This window comes from Prionailurus bengalensis, chromosome B4 (genome assembly GCF_016509475.1).
Source record: "Prionailurus bengalensis isolate Pbe53 chromosome B4, Fcat_Pben_1.1_paternal_pri, whole genome shotgun sequence".
NCBI classification, from domain to species: domain Eukaryota; kingdom Metazoa; phylum Chordata; class Mammalia; order Carnivora; family Felidae; genus Prionailurus; species Prionailurus bengalensis.
In genome coordinates, this window is record NC_057358.1 from 107,489,844 (window position 1) to 107,503,309 (window position 13,466).

Genomic DNA, 13,466 nt, shown 5'->3' on the forward strand with positions numbered 1-13,466 from the left:
ATGAAAAGAGTCAAATATTTTAAAGTAATTCAGAGAAAAAGCTAATGGAAATGGAAGTCAGATAAAGGTGATACAACAAACATAAAATTGGTGTACCCAGGAAAGAAAATAGAATTAATATAACATAAAATACTAACAGAAGTTTTGCTTATACTCATATTTTCAAATAATAATAATACAGAAGGGTCAACACTGAAAAATACTGGCATAAAGATTCCTAGGGACTTCAAGCAGAGTAGAAAGGGGAAATAAAAAGACTTCCCAGTATACTTAATAACCTCTAAAACTAAACAAAACTAAGAGGAAAAAATACTTACTTTCTAATTTTTGTAATCAATTATTTTGTATTCTAATTATAAAGGCCACAAGCAAATATTCTTATCTAAAAGAGATCTGATGATCCCTATTGGGGAGGGAGAGAAACAGGTTACATGATCGTGAACTTTGGCCAACCAAGAGAGAAAACAAAGTAAGTATCTCAGTAATAGAGAAGGCATGTTAAAGGATAGCAGTGAACGTTAATTTAAACAAGAAATAAACTTTAAAATCTATATGAATTATGTTTAGGGGAAAATATAAATTAAAATTTAAAAAATAACTGACAAAAATTGGGAATTAAATGGGAGAAGACAGAAAGAAATAAAAGTATGAGGATGTTCTCATCTTTCATATCAGGAAGCAACTCAGGGTACCTTCTAAATATGAAACCCATAGTTGAAAAAAATGATAATGCCCAACCTCTTCACATTTTCATATAATCCTCCTGATTTACTTTTAATGGGATCTTGCAGAAATTAATATTTCTTGCTGTGAAGAGACATGTATTGATGCCAAACGCTTATATCTAGATTCTAGAATCAGATTGAGTTCAAATCCTATTTCTATCACTTATGGTTCTATGAGCTTGGCTAAGTTACCCTGTTACCTAATAATAAAGTGCTTGGGTACATGCCAGCACGTTGAGAGAACTCAATATACATCTTCTTTCATTACTATGATTATCATTCCTCTTACAGTTGTATTATGTTACAACTGGCTTGTTGCAAATTATTCTATTAAGAATAATGGTAAGTCCAGAGCCAATGCTATATGTTTAAATTGTTGTAACATCACTTTGTTGTCTAGTAACAGTTTTCTATTGCTGCATAACAAATTACCTCAAAACTTAGTAAACAAATGTTTTAGTTGCTTATGATTCTGTGTGTTTGCAATTTGAACTAGGCTTAGATGAACAGTTCTTTCATTCGTCTTGACTCAGGTCATTTCTCCACTACAGTCATCTATCAACTGAAGTGGGGAAGGATGGTCTAAGATGGCCTCACTCACCTTCTGACAGGAGGCAGTCTATAAGTCAGAGCACTTTGGTTCTCCTATATGTAGTCTCTACAAAATGCTAGCTCCAACTTGTTCACATTATAAGCTCAGACTTCCAACTCTAGCCAAAAGAAGTAAGCCCAACCTGTGGGTGCTAGTAAAGCCTCTGTTTGTTTAGCATTTGCTAATGTTTCACTGGCCAAAGCAAGTCACACATCTAAGTCCAGATTGATTACAGAATGGATAAACACCACTTTTTGATGGCATGAGCAACAAAGTCAGATTGCAAAAGCACAAGTAGAGAGAAGAGAAAAATACTGCCACCATCTTTGAAAATAATCTACACTTGTCCAGTTAGAATTCCTCTCTTTGGATTTTGATTCTTGAGGAGAGGAACAAAGAGATCAAAAGGTTGGCATCTCACTCAATTCCAAAGGCATTATGCCCAGGCTGTAACTACTACTGTAGTCATGGATTCTGGTTCCTATTTTTAAGAACTGTTTTCATTCTTGCCCTTTTCCATCTCATTGCCAAGCACCCCATTGTTCCTTTGAGCCCCTGAGCTCCTGAGCCTTGCCAGTATTTCTTCCTTATTTTACTTTATTTTTGCCTCTTAGCCAGCATCAGTTTCTGCAACTTTCAAACAAAGAACTCTGAATAATACAACACTATAAATTTAAAACAACTGGTGTCTTTCTATTCATCACAATAAATGTTGGGGATGTTACATTACTTAAATTTGGACTTACATTTACATTTTTCTCATTCTCCTATCTTTGTATTGCTTTAATTATCTTCGTATGTAATTTTGCAGAAAAAAAAGACTAAAACACTTAAAACAAGATTGAAAACATTTTTATATCAACATAATAAATTTCTAACTCAGTGCTTCTCAACCCTAAGCATTTTTAATGTCTTTTTTCTTTTTTGAGATTATTTCCTTGCCTTTCCACACAAATTTTGAAGTCAGCTGGTTAATTCTACACCCCTCCACCAAAAAAACAAAACAAAACAAAAAAAAGAACCCCAAAAAAACAACCAAAAAAACCAGCTTGCTATAATTCTGACCGGGATTTCATTGATTCTATAAACCCATTTGGGGAGCACTGACATCTTAAAACATAGAATTTTCCAATCTACGAATTTGGTATATGTCTTCATTTATTTATATCTTCTTTAATTTCTCTCTGGAAAAAGTTCATTTTAAATACAAGTTTCTTATCCTGCAACAATGCTGAAATTGAGCTGATGTTGTTTTAAGATCCCTTAGAATTTTTATATACACAATATGTTAAAGGTAAATAAAGACAGTTTGGGTCTCTCATTGTTTACCTTTAATTTCTTTTTCTTGACTTACCATACTGGCTGTGACATCCACTAAAATTTTGAACAGAAGTATTAAGAACGGACATCTTCATCTATGCCCTGATGCTAATTGGAAAGTACTCAATATTTTACTAAGTACAATGTTAGTTATGGATTTTTTTTTTCATAGATGACTTTTGTCAGTTTAGGACAGTTTCTTTTTATTCCTAGTTCAGTGAGGGTCATTATTATTTTTTTTAATCCTGAGTCACTATTTAATTTTGGTGCATAATTTTTTACCTCTATTAGGATAATCATATAACTTCTTAATCTATCAATATAATAACATCAATTGTTTTTGTAATTTAGACCAATCTTTCATTATGAAACAAACCCACTGGTCAAGATGTATTACCTTTTTAATATGTTACTGGAATCAGTTTGCAAATATTTTGGTAAAGATTTTTTCAACTTTATGGGAACATGGATCAATAATTTTTTCTCTTGGATTTTGCTTTTATGATTTTGGTAGACTTATAAATGGAGTTTTAAAATGGCCTCTCATTTATTTTCTGAGAGAATATACGTAGAATTAGTTTTATTTCTTCCTTACATGTTTGGCAGCACTCACCCATAAAGCCATCTGGGCCTGGAGTTTTCTTTCAGAGAATATTTTTAATTAAAAATTCTATTTATTTCATTGATATACAGCTACCGAGACTTTCTTTTTCATGTGTTATTTTTGGTGACTTGTATTTTTCAAAGAATTTGTCCATCTCATTTAAATTGTCAAATTTGTTTGCAGAAAGTGATTCATAATATTCTGCAGTTTTTTAATAGCTGTAGGCTTTGTAGTCATACCACATTTTTAATTCCTGATATTGTTAATAGAATAGACAATATTCTCAGAATTTGTCTTAATTAGTCTTACTAATATTTTCACTTCACTATATAATTAACTCAAAGTATTGTGCAATTCTTACCCTATCTTTCAAGACTTTTTAGCTCCTAAACTATTGTTACAACCTCTTTTGTAACTTAATTAAACTCTAATTAACGTTTCCAGTGAAAATATGCAGACTTAAAATAACAGGCAGGCACTTGCATCTTAGAGACACGAGAGGACTCAAACAGACATGTGCGCACTGGCTAATTACTGGTACTTGCCACAAGCTTAATATTCTATTAATAAAGAACTAGAGGGGCGCCTGGGTGGCGCAGTCGGTTAAGCGTCCGACTTCAGCCAGGTCACGATCTCGCGATCCGGGAGTTCGAGCCCCGCGTCAGGCTCTGGGCTGATGGCTCAGAGCCTGGAGCCTGTTTCCGATTCTGCGTCTCCCTCTCTCTCTGCCCCTCCCCCATTCATGCTCTGTCTCTCTCTGTCCCAAAAATAAATAAACATTGAAAAAAAATTTAAAAAAAAATAAATAAAGAAAAATAAATAAAGAACTAGAACAACAGCGAATTATCTCCCCAACTTGGGCAATTACAAATTTTACTGAATAAAATTTTCTTTAAATACGAACCAATTATGAACACCGAGTCTGACATTTACTGTGGATCCAAATGAAATTTACTTTTCTAATTCTTGATATATAGGATAAAAAGTAAAGACTATTCAAATAAAAACAAAATGTGAAACCAATTGCAACACCCAAGAAAAAAATGGCACATCTTGAGACGTTTATAGTTATGGAATAATTGTGAGAGAAGAAAAATAAGAGATTCTACAACACACAGAATTAGTGATCTTCATAAGTAATACAGAAAATTTCAACAATACAGAAATCAACCTAAGCATTTCTTTTCCAAATTATATCCCCTTTACATAAAATGTTTGCACTAAGCAAAAAGATGACAAAAACCACAGAACCAATCAAAAGAAGAGAAACAATTTTTTGCAAACGACAATACAAAATCGAACTTAAACTTTTTATATTTTGCCCCCAAAAAGGTGGACTATAACACACCAATCAGGATGGCTAAAATTGAAAACAAATTTTAAAAAGTAAAGAAACCAAAAGTCGGTAGGCATGAAAAGAGGCTAGACCAATCATATGTAGCTGATAGAAGCATAAAATAGGACAGCCACTCTAAAAAATAGCTGGCAGTTTCTTTTAGCACTAATAATAGAGTTATCACACTGACCAGCAATTTGCACTCTTAGACATATATCCCAGAGAAATAAAAACTTATTTTCAAGCAATAACTTGCACATAAATGTTCGTATCAACTTTATTTATAATAGCTCCAAACTGAAAACTACCTAAATGTCCATCAATGAGTGAGTGGTTAAACAAGTTGTAGTACATCCGTGTCATCCAATATCAGCAATAAAAAGGAAAGAATTATTGATACATGCGATAACTTGGATGAACCTCAAGGAGATGATGCTGCATGGGGGAAAAGCCAATATTAAAAGGATACATATTGCACAATTATTCACTTATATAACATTTGTAAGATAACATAATTACGTAGATGAACCACAGAACAGTGGTTGCTAGCAGTCAGGGAGAGAAGGGCCGGTGGGTGTGCTATAAAGGACAAAGGAATCTTGTGAGATGGTACAGTTTAGTGTCTTCATTGTGGTTAAGGATCACAGGAAGCTACACATTTGATAAAACTGCAAAAAACCATACACATATATACACACACAGGCAGGGACCCTGACAAACTCTCCGGCTATCCTAATATCAATACACTGGCTTTGATATTGTACCGTACATTTATACAAGATTGTGAAATGAGAGAGCCCAGGTGAAGGGTACACAAGGACCCCTTTTGTAACTTCCTGTGACCTGGCAATTATTGCAAAATTATAAGGTAATTTCGATAAATTGAAATATATTTTTTGTTGATTTCTATGAATCAAGGACAGAGTTTAAATCTCACTTAAGTATTTTAATAAATCTCTTAAACATTTTAAAACTAGACAAAAGTTCTTCTAAACACTTAAATTACATATTGAAAACACCTCAGATTTAGACACTATATTCATTTCCTAAGAATGCTGTAACAAATTACTTCAAATTTAGTGGCTTCAAATAGCACAAATGAATTCTTCAAAGATCTGGAAATCAGAGATACAAAGTAATTTCAATAAACCAAAATCAAGGCATGGGAAGGTCCCTCCCTCAAGAAATCTAGGGAATAGTCTGTTCCTTGCCTTTTCTAGCTTCTGGAGACTGCCAGCATGCCTTAACTTATAGCCACATCCCTCCTATTACTACCTCCATCCTCACACTGTCTCCTCCTCTTCTGTGTGTATCTAATCCCCTTTGACTCTTTCATGTAAGAGGACATTGTGGTGACATGTAGCACCCATCTGTACATACCAGGATAATCTCTTCATTAGAGGATTATGTCTGCCAAGACTCTTTTTCCATATATGGTGACATTCACAAGTACCAAGAATTAGTAGGTAGACATATTTTTTAGCTGACTACAGGCATAGAATATTATATCACACTTATTTATATAGTTGTATTGTCCTATCATGAAAAATGAATTTGGAGGCAAATGTTTTATTCATCACCATGTTTTATTCATGACCATCATAAAATATCAAGTATGATCTTTCTTACTTATTTCCCATAGTAGATTGTTTGCAAAAAGAGTGTTTTTAGTTCCTCTCAATGCTGTGCATGTCTGCCTGCTACTCCTCCCATTAGGAAACAGAGCCTATTTCCTCTTCTCTTAATTCTGGGCTGTACCTAAACTTGAGTTTGAATTCTGGAAGTAACTGAACCTGCTTGGACCAGTAGAAGGCAGAAGTGACACTGCAAGTTCCAAGGCTAGGCCTGAAGAAGCTTGAAAGTTTCTGCTTTCACTCTTCTGGAATTCAGACACTGTATATAAAAGTCCATATGCCCTGCTAGAAATCTCACATGGAAAGAGAGAGAGAAAGTCTCAGTCAGCCACCAATTGTTAGGCCATTTAAGCTGAAGCCCTAGGCACAAGAACAAAGGCACTGACATTCTAGCCCCAGTCCAGCTGCCAGCACATACCAAATGGAACAGATGAAGTACTCAGCTGAGCCCAGACAACACACAAAATAATAAGAAATAATAATTCATTATTGTTTTAAGTTATGATAATACCAGAAAGGTAACAGACGCTAAGGAGGCTAAATAAATCATTGTTTCAAATCTATTGAAAAAAAAAAAAATGGTGTGTGTGTGGGGGGGTGCAGTTTGCGATGTAGCAACAGATAATTTAAACATTTGCCTATGGGGGAGATAAACTGAATATTCACTGAATTTAACTGGAAGTATAAATATTTAACTCTACTTAAATTTAAAATATTGTCCAAGGAACTGTTCACAAAGGGCTAGACCCATGCAAAAGGGATGTAACTTAGAGTTTAAACCCATGCAGTGATTTTCTTTTAACCGTAAGATAAATATTAATCTTAAAAGACACATTTAGTTATTCTCATGTAAAGTTCCATGTGGTCAGCCTTATGTTTAAGGCAGTTATATATCAGAAATGAAACAGGAATTATAATAACAAAACCTGCAGACATCAAACTGATCATAAGGGAAGAGTAGCAAAACACTCTATACACATAAGTTAACAACTTAGATAAAGTGGACAAATTCCTTGAAAAAACACGAACCACCACAACTTACCCAATATCAAACAGATCATGTAATAGCTCTATATCTATTAAGGAACTTAAATGCATTATTTTTAAACTCTCACAAAAGCAATCTCTAGACCTACCTGGATTCAATGGGGAACCCTATCAGACATTTAAAGAAGAATCAACACCAACTCTGCACAATCTCTTCTAGACGATAGAAGTAATGGAACACTTCAGAATTCATTTTATGAAGCCAGTGAAGCTAGTATTACTCTGATACTAAAACTATAAGCAGATAATGCCAGAAAAAAATGTTTAAATGTAAAATATAAAACTATAAAGATGTCTTAAATAAATCATTGGAGAAAATCTTTGCAATCTAGAGCTAAGCAAAGAGCTCTTAGATATGTCATCAATAGCAAAATCCATCAGAGCAAAATTTGGTAAACTGGACTTCAAAACGTAAAACTTTTACTCTGTGAAAGAACCCATTAAGAGGACAAAAAAATAAGCTAAAGACTGGAAGAAAAATATTTGCAGACCACATATCTGGGAAAGGGTCTGTATTTAGGACCTATAAGAAATTCATAAAACTCAACAATTAAAAATATGGGTAAAATACATACAGGGGCATTTCACTGAATACAATGCGTGGATGGCAAATGAGCACATGAAATGAGGTTCAACATTATTAGCCATTAGGGAAATGCTAATTAAAACTACAATGAGATGTCATTGCATACCTCTCAAAACAACTAAAATATAGGGATGACAAAATTCTGGCAAGGATACACAGAAATTGGATCATTCATACTTTGCTGGTGAGAATAAACTAAACAAGCAACGATCATATAACCCAGAAATTGCACTCCTGGGCATTTATGCTGGAGAAATGAGAATTTATCTTCCATAAAACTTGTAAATGAGTATCCATAGCAGCTTTATTCATAATAACCCTAACCTGGAAACAACCCAGATGTCATTTAATGGGTGAATGGTTAAACAAACTTTGGTAAATCCATACCATGGAATACTACTCAAAAATAAAAATAAACAAACTAGTGACATACACAACTTGGGTGAATCTATAGACAATTATGCTGAGTGGAAAAAGCCAACTTCAAAATGTTGCATATTATATGATTCCATTTTGATAACATTCTTGAAATGCAAAATAATAAATATGAAGAACAGAGTGATGTGGTTGTAGTTATAAAGGGTAACACAGGGATCCTTACAGTGATGGAACTGTTCCATAACTTGACTTTATCAATGTCAATATTCTGATTATGATGTTGTAAAACAGTTTTTCAAGATGTTACATTTTCAGGAAATTGGGTGAAGAGCACATAGAGCTCTCTGTATTATCTTTGAGCAACTACATGTGAATCTATATCCATCTAAAATAAAAATTGTTTTAAAACCCTACTCAACTCACTAAAAACAATTTTCTTTGTATTTTTATGCTAATAAAACTGGCTAAATTTAATGATTCCACTAAATCTCATCTGCTGCTCTAATATAATTTTACTATTAATCATGTTGAAAGTAGATACTTTCTTGTAAATTCAGATACTAAAAAAATCATGGAGCCAAAATACTCATTGGCTTTTATACCTTACTCATTTGGCAGCATCTGATGCCTGGATAGGCTCCACACCCAGCGCCATGGGGCTTGAACTCACGACATGTTCTACCAACTGAGACAGCCAGGCACCCCAACTATTGTTTTCACCTTAGAATATATTTTAATCTATACTTGGAATAAGTAATACAGTTACATAGTATCAAATGGCATAAAGTGAAAAGTATTCCCATTCTTTCCCTCAGCATATCAGTTTCACCCCCATCTCCCTGTAAGTCACCAAAGTCTTCCACAGGTATTGGTATATATTCAAGCTAATAGGTGTGTTCTTCCACCCACCCAACCTGTTTTTTTTTACACAACTGTCACTATATGTATAACTCTGCCTTTTCGTTTTTCACTTAAAAATTCTTCAAAAACTTTTGCTCTCATTACAATTGCTCGTTTTTGCCTTTTGTTTGTTTTGTTTTGTCTTAATAATTATATGATAGACCATGGCATGATCTATTAGGTTATTTCTGACAATCTGAATCAATGTTCAAGCAACTGACTTTGTATATCTGGCATTTGCATATCTACAGAATACGTTGTTAGAAGAGGAACTACTTGATAAGAGGTTATGTGCTTCTATAATTTAGGTAAATACTGACAAGTGGCTCTTTATAAAAGTTGTCTCAACTTGTACTACAACTAGCATGTATGAGACTGCCTGTTTCCCTCTGCCCTCTTGAACAGTGAGTCATTTTTTTTTATCTTTGTCAATCTGACCAGTGAAACAACTCCCAGTGTAAGCATTTCATTCAAAGATAACAATCAATGAATCTTATGTGAAAGGATACCTTAGTGCATTAATCACAAGGAAATAATGTGACCTTCAAGACTGAAAACAGTTCTCCAACAAGTGATACTGTGCGTTCAAAACCACCCTGTAGCCCAGTCTCTGGGGCTTGTTATTCACAGAGAAATATAAGTAAATCACTATTGGTCAAAGTTAATATTTAAGTCGATAAATTCATTAAAAGTTTACCATATGCATCCAGAAGAGTAGTTAGGGTTTATTTTAAGTTATAAGGGAAACTGGAAATAAATATAAAGAGTCCTGCCGTGTAACTTTAAATGTTTTCATGTATCAGACTACGCCCATGGAATTCTGTTAATGGCATCTGCTCAGAAACCATTTTAATATTACTCTGCATAGAATATATTAATATATTCAATCATGCATATGTATGTAGTAATAAAGAGTTAACACATTACCCAAAAGAAGTGGAGAAGTAAATTGAGAAGCAAAAGTTTTCAGAGCTTTTGATAATCAGCAAGGTCTCTTTCAGGTCTATCATTCTAAGTCAATGTCTTTTTAATTACCTGGGAAATAAACCCAGAGTTCAACACAATACAAATTTCTTACCTATTTATACACAAGTTTTATTTTATGACAGGACAACTGTATTTTCTAACATGCACACAGCAAAATTTGAACACTGATCACTGGGTAAATTAATGATTATAAACATAAAGTTTAGGTTTTAGTAATTATTCTAACTTAAGTTGTCAATTGACCAGTAAGGCATTTCATTTGATTATTAGTATCTCAAATAGCTATTAGCCAATTTAAAAATTCTTCTACTATTTGCTATGATTTGAATGTTTGTGTCCTCCATTCCAAATTCATATGTTGAAATTCTAATACCAGGATGATTGTATTAGGAGATGAGGCTTTTTGGGGTAATAAAAGTAACTTCAGAGAGCTAACTAGCTCCTTCCAACATGTGAGGACACAGTGAAAGTTGCCATCTATGAACCAGAGAGCAGGCTCTCACCAGACACCAAATCTGCTGGTACCTTGAATTCTAAGCCTCCAAAACCATGAGAAATAAATTTCTATTGTTTATAAAGCTCCCAGGGTATGGTATTTTGCTATTGGCAGCCTCAACAGACCAAGACGGTATTTCTTACTTATGTTATTATTTGGATGACATAGCACTTATTTTCTAGAAACACATATAAATAGCTTTCTTAATGCCATTAAAATACTATCTCTTGAGTTAACATATATTGGAGGTACACAGTAATTCTGGAATCAAGAAACAACATACAATCAGAGAAAAGAAAACTTGTCAACATAAGAGACTGTCTTCCTTTCAGAATAGTGTTAATTGCTGCCTTCCTGGAAAAAAAGAACACATTACATGTTTCATTTGGATGAAAATGTCCAATGAATTCAATAATATATTTCACTCCAATAAATCAACACGGATCATTGATCATGTGGATACAAAGGGTACGCACACAAAAATAAAGTATGATTCTGATGATCGAATATGCCGAATATAATGAGACACTCTTCAAGGAAAATTCATTGCATCAAGTACTTATTAAGTACTTACTACATAAGTCAAAACTAGTAGGAGGCGTGAAAGACAAAAGTAGGTCTGAATGTCAACACTGTTGTTGCGGAAAAGAAATGCGGCGGGGGAAGGGGGGGTAAGAACCTCTACAAGGTTGCTTCGTCAGAGAACGATACTTTCTAAAGCAAACAGTTTGTTTCCTGTATCCCCGGAAAGCAACCAGGCATAAACAGTTTTTAAAACTGGGTGATGAGGCTCTTAAACGCAGTACACAAAGCGAACCCTCCAGTCCTCTTGGTGCTTTCGGGCAGTGAACCATACAAACGATGCAGGCTAAGAAAGGCTGGGTCTACCTTTAAGACCTGGAAGGGAACGACCCGACTGGGAGCAACGAACGCAGCCTCATTTGCATAAGCACCCAAACACTGCTGACGTCACCGCGCCGGAGTGCGGACCCCGCCCCGTCTTACTCCAACCTTTCCCTGGGAAGGAAGAGGATGGAAGGAGGGAAGGGAGCGAGACGCCAAGGAGCGCGAGCCTGGGGGCTTCCCTCTCCCACGCGCGGCAAACGCCGCTCCTCGGCTTAACGGAAAAGAATTCCCGTTCTTGCGGCCTCTGCGACAGGGTGGGTCCACGCCTGTCCCCGGGATGTCTCGGCTCGGCGTTGCGATTCGTTCGTTTTTACGAGGCTGGTATGCCTGCATGTTTTGATCCGGAAGCCCCTCCCTGTACTCCAAACCGTCCTCTGCCCAGGCCACGCACACACGAGCCGAGCGAATGGTGTAGAAATGGTCTGGGTTTCCCGTTCCGCCCATCCTCTCCTTCACATCCCCGCACCACCATCTCACCGCCACACGCTCAAATTCCTGGATGCGCAGAAAAACACACAGGCTGTGCTTTCTTCTGGAGCCACGTGCCCTGTGCGGCGAAAGGCCCGCTTTAGGACCCTTAATCCAGGATGCCTCAGGCTAGGGGGAACGGGGGTCACGTGAAAACACACAGCCTCGGGGGATCGCGTTCGGCAGTGGCCAAAAGCAACAAGAAGCGAATGAGAAATGAGCCTGGCTCCTCTCCCCGCCCCGCCGCCCACCCACACGGGGATCGGCTGCTAACTCCCCTAGAACCTCGGAAGCGCCTAGCTCCGTCCAGACCCTACCAACTTTCCTCCGGGCTTGCCCCAGTCGGACCCCCCGCCCCCACGTCCAGCCCTCACTGGACTTGGAAGCTACTAGTTTCTCGGGGATGCTGTAGGCGATTTCCACCACGAGAAGGAAGGATGGCGGAACGTTTCAACCCATGTGCTTCCCCTACTAGCGGCTCTCGCCTCCTCCCCCCATTGTGCACAGGTGCAAGACACAGCCTGGAGGGTCGCGCGCCGAGCCCAACTTCACCCTCAAAATCTTTAGAGCCGCCCGCCCCCGCCCTCCCTTCACCCCAGGACCCAGCTCGAGTCCTTCCCGGGATCCATCCATCAAGTCCGCTCGCGCCCCTGTCCCCGGGCTCCGGGGTGGCTAACGGGGAGCCCCGCCCTGCCTAAAACCGTGCTCTTAGCTGTAGGAGCGTGTCATTACCGTTCCCGTGTCTCCACCGGGCGCCTCTCGCTTCTCCCACGTCCCGACAGCAGCGGCAGTGGCAAAGGGTCGGGTCCAAGTGGCTGCGACAGAGGCCGCGAAGGAGCTGTCCAGAGAGAAGCAGCCGCTGGCCTCGGGCGGGCCCTGGGGCTGGGCTGGAGCCGGGGGGGTGGGGGTGTCGCTGCCCTGCGGGCTGGCTGCGAGGGACTCGCGAGCGCCGGTGTGTCGGCCAGGGAAGGAGCACGAGATGCGGGTGCGTGCGCGCGGGTGTGTGTGAGGGTGTGAGTGAGGGTGTGACGGAGGCGCCCACGTGCCCGGCCCGCCCGCGCTGCGGCCGCCGACCCGCTGCGGGGGAGAGGGGGAGGCTGCGGGCGCCGCGGGGGAAGGGAGCCAGGTCGTCCGGCTGGGCGCCGCACCTCCCCGCCCCGCCGCTCCTTGACGCAGAGGCCGCTGCGGCTGCCCAGCCGCGTCCACCCTGCGCCCCGGGATGGGCCGGCCGGGGCGGCACCGACCGAGCAAGTCCGCTCCGAAGCAAAAATGAACGGATTCCCCCCCCCCCCCCCCCCCCCACTCCTCCGCCCCCCTGCCATCCCAGCCTCCCTTAACCCATCCAACGCAAAGGACAGGCACCAGTTGCCCGCCCCGCGCCTTTGTCTCAAAGAGGATAACAATAGAAATGGTCCTGCCTCACACCCTCCAATGTTCTCTTAGAGTCACTGACGGGACTAGAAGAAGTGGGTGACCCAAAGAACCCT

The 13,466-nt window shown here is 38.6% G+C and overlaps 1 protein-coding gene across 2 annotated transcripts in view; it reads right to left on the bottom strand.

Annotated features, from left to right (window-relative positions):
• The window catches only part of SLC6A15 (solute carrier family 6 member 15), a 39,359-nt gene extending 26,130 nt beyond the window's left edge, over window positions 1–13,229 (bottom strand). The window contains exon 1 of one of the 2 annotated variants that reach the window (XM_043561705.1): window positions 12,712–13,229. The gene's annotated coding sequence lies outside the window, so the exon portion shown is untranslated. Of the gene's footprint in view, window positions 1–11,988; window positions 12,097–12,711 lie in introns of those variants that run through there. The other variant, XM_043561706.1, reaches the window with a different exon arrangement.
• Between the last annotated feature and the right edge of the window lie 237 nt (window positions 13,230–13,466).